This window comes from Hesperophylax consimilis, chromosome 17, assembly GCF_061612785.1.
Source record: "Hesperophylax consimilis isolate HC1 chromosome 17, BYU_Hcon_1.0, whole genome shotgun sequence".
Classification (NCBI taxonomy): domain Eukaryota; kingdom Metazoa; phylum Arthropoda; class Insecta; order Trichoptera; family Limnephilidae; genus Hesperophylax; species Hesperophylax consimilis.
In genome coordinates this window covers 13,876,495-13,880,504 of record NC_142852.1, presented here as the reverse complement: position 1 = coordinate 13,880,504, position 4,010 = coordinate 13,876,495, and the positions used below count along the sequence as shown (strand labels likewise).

The following is a 4,010-nucleotide window of genomic DNA, read 5'->3' as shown; positions in this document are numbered from 1 at the left end:
TTCCGAAGCAGAATTAAATTGTCTATGGTTGCGCCTTTTTTTTTAATTTCCTCTATCCTTTGTCGATGGTGTGCTGTGACGTCGGCGATGCGTGGTGTATTCAAATTTGCCAGATCTATGGTTAAAACTTGACGAAAGCAAACGTATGGAAAGAGGGCGGAGTTATCAATCTATAGATAGTTGATTTATGGATGTGCTGTGCTTACACTGCCCTGTCACTCGCTACCTACCTAATGATGTGCGGATATAAAAAGTTTAAGTAAAAAATTGCTCGGCAATCTGCTTCATTACAGTGACTCCTGTGCAATGAAAGATCTGTTAGCGTCACATTGTTTAAACGCTTTTTACATCGTAACGAATAATTTACATTATTTGCCAATGTGATCATGATTCTACGACAGCCGCAAAAGTCATCAGGCTTGACAGTGGAAAATGTTGACTAAGTCACAATAATAAACGTCATTACATTATTTATTACATTAGTTTGATAAAAAGAACGGTTTGAAGTGTTTACATTAATAAAACAGTTTGAAAATAATAAAAGTATCAGGAAACGTCGGGACGCCCGTTTTCTGAAAAGCGCTGAAAAATCCCCGAATCCATGAAAACAAGAATTTTCTCTAATTTGCACTTACCTGATGGAGTATATAGACTTAGAGAATAGAATGCCATTTACAACTATATTTTTAAGGAATATCTGATATCCTTAAAGGAAAGGTAATTTTTAAGAGTTTATTCAAAGACAGATTATTTTGAGACACAATCGCGAAAGTGCTAAAGACAGAAAGAGAATAAAATGTCAACTAAAGTCATAAATTTATAAAAGTATCGATAAAAACTAGGTTCCTATATTTCGCATTATTTATATAGGTTTATTTGGTTTTACACTATATTTTTTTATATCGAGGAAAACCTGGCACGATCAAGTCAACCAAATACTTGAGTCGGGCCATGTCAAGAGCCACAATATAACAATCAAAAGAAATTAAGATTACTTGAAATTTGAAATCCTCTAAATAAAGGATTTGATTTGAAATCATTTATAAGAAAGGTTTGTTTCGGAGAATTTGAACAATTGATCAAATTTGAAGGTTCATTTTAAGGATCTGTGAAAGTCCTATTGAAATCATGTTATTTTATCTTTATAGGCTAGTAGCTTGAGAGAACTAAAATAGTAACAGAATTTTGAAAAAATCTTTCACAGAACATAAAAATTAACTTTAAAATTTGAAGAATTATTAAAATTCACCGATACAACCCGTTCTTAGACTATAAAATATGAAATATGAAGATGTGGTTTTTACGACTTTATCGAATTTTGACATTTCTCTGACTTTAACATTAAAATGAAATACACAGTATTTTTTATTTCGTTTAATAAGAGTTAAATTTTTACATATATATTAGGATATTAAATTGAAGATCATTATTGGTAATGTATTCTTTATCAGAAAAAAGAATTTCTTGGTTCTGATAAGAAGGGAGCCACGATTCTTATATGTCTTGATAAAAAATAATTTTATAAATGCCCTTTTTGTTGGTAAATGATTAATATATACCTACTGTACTACTACTAGGCGAGGCATATTTATCGTACGCATTAAAATTAAAGTAGATATTAAAATTTTCTTAAATGGCCGAGTTCATGAAAATTATATTAATTGTCTATGACTTCATTCTTGTCTATGCATAACCTATATATTTTCTGACAAGTGCTTTCTTCTCCGACAATCATTCTTCCTGTTTCCACACTCTATTTATCCCGCCCTGTTAAACTTATTATACGATGCAAGTGATGTTTAGTGGTAAGAAATAATACTTAAATTCATTTCTATTCATTTTGGTAGCGGCCGATCTTCCAGTTTAGTTAATGAATCGTCGGGCGTTTTGTCACAGCAGAATATTTAAAACTGTCAATATGACATCAACCTATTTTAAGATTAGTATTTCAAATATATTTATTAAAATGATAAAAAATATACGGATAACAGTTGTTAAATCACAGGTAGATTATAACGAGATGGCGGTAGACATACACGGTAAATAAATATAGAGTTTTCCCAAGATAAACGACGTTTCTCTCAACGTTTGTCATAACTTCAAGGTTTTCTATTTTGTATTTTTGCTACGACTTGAGAAGCCAAATTTTAAAAACTGAATTCCGTTACAACTTTGTTTTGTTTCAGGGTTAAACTAATTACCAAATCCTACCAAAGCAGACCATGGATCTACTGAAGTCAAATACCATATCCATCAAGACGGAACCAGGGCTTCAGGAAGAAGGTGGAGGTGAAATTGCGTTTTCGGATTTAGATTTTGACTCCTAGCTGTAACGACGAAATTTCTCGCAATATGGAGAGAGTAGTTGGATTGCATACGTGTAAAATATAGAACTTTAAATACGGATGTCCGGAATTCATGTCTGTTTTGAAATGTCGTGCAAACAGGACACATACTTGTTTCATCCTCTCTTATAATACAAAAGGTGTATTGGGTATTTACCCTAAAATGCGTCCTTTCCGGAAACTACCAAAATCCAGCACTATTTTAACATGATTATACTATTCACAATAAGTTGTCGGTTCCTCTATTTTCCCCTAATTTTATTGGAACTTGATGAAAATAACACGTATTTTTTAAACGTTAAAAATTCATTAATATTGATTTAGAAAAAAACTATTCCATTGACTTACAACTCCCTGCTTAAGGTGCACTAGAGCAGGGTTTTTCTTTCGTGTTGAATCGGTCCCTCAAGTGGACGACTGTGGTCATTTTTATCTGATATTGACCTTTAAAACTCTTATCCAAATTCCAGCTTTTATGGTATCTTTATTCGTTAAAAAATAGTTTATAGTTTTTTAATTAAAAAAAATGTTTCGTTTTACATCATTGGTACGAAGATACATGGCTGGCCTTATGTGGACGCAATTGGAGCAGTTCGCTTTGGTCGTCGAATACTCATCTTAACAAATCGCCCTTGATATTATTTTTGATAAATACCGTGCTACAAAAAACGAAAAATCATAATTTTATTGATTACATTGATATCCACCCTTGGTGTATACTAATTAAGTCTGTAAGGGCAGCCAAAATTAAACTCGCGCCTTTAGCCGTTTGGTTCAGTGCTGGCCATTCAAAGATACATTCTATTTATTCTCATTTTTTATTCCAGGAAGCATTAATGTTAAAACAGTTACCATAAACGCGGATCTTGGATCCCCACAAGATGAAGCGGGGCTTACTTATATGAAAATTGACATAGACCTGCCGGATGTTAAAGAGGAATGCTTGGAACACTTTGGAAGAATAAGCAAGGAAGCAGGTAAAACCAATATTCATCGTAAACTTGAAAAATTGGGCATTTCCTATTTTTTTTAACGTTTCTACGAACTTACCTCGCTTATTTACTCTAAGTTTAACTGAATCATTTTCATCCACGTAATTTTACAAATTTGTTTACAGATATTCGGACGCATTTTGTGGCAAAAGAATTCACTCCTCTCAACCGCAAGTACTCCTTCTCTCCTAAGTCAAATTTTGCCATGAATTTTCAAAAGCGAAATTCAAACGTACACATGCAGATTCACAGTGGAGAAAAACCTTTTTCATGTTCCGTGTGCAACTATGCGTGTCGTCAAAAGGGTCAGCTGAAGAGGCACATGCTGACTCACAGTGGAGAAAAAGCACTTTCATGTTCGGATTGTGACTTTGCATGTAATCAACAGGATAAACTAAAGAGACACATGCTGATTCACAGTGGAGGAAAACCTTTATCATGTTCCGTGTGCAACTATTCATATTATCGAAAGTGCGACCTAACGAGCCACATGCTGACTCACAGTGAAGAAAAACCTTTTTCATGTTCCGTGTGCAAATATGCGTGCTGTCGAAGAGGTCAGCTGAAGAGTCACATGCTGACTCACAGTGGAAAAAAACCTCTTTCATGTTTGGAGTGTGACTATGCATGTAATCATCAGAATAATCTAAAAAGACACATGCTGATTCACAGT

General features: G+C 33.6%; 1 long non-coding RNA gene across 1 annotated transcript; it reads left to right on the top strand.

Annotated features, from left to right (window-relative positions):
- The first annotated feature begins 1,705 nt into the window (after positions 1 to 1,705).
- LOC149416046 (uncharacterized) lies at positions 1,706 to 3,730 on the top strand. The gene is made up of 4 exons (XR_016303611.1): positions 1,706 to 1,805; positions 2,187 to 2,289; positions 3,173 to 3,322; positions 3,726 to 3,730. It is a non-coding gene; the product is annotated as an uncharacterized LOC149416046 (long non-coding RNA).
- Positions 3,731 to 4,010: the final 280 nt, after the last annotated feature.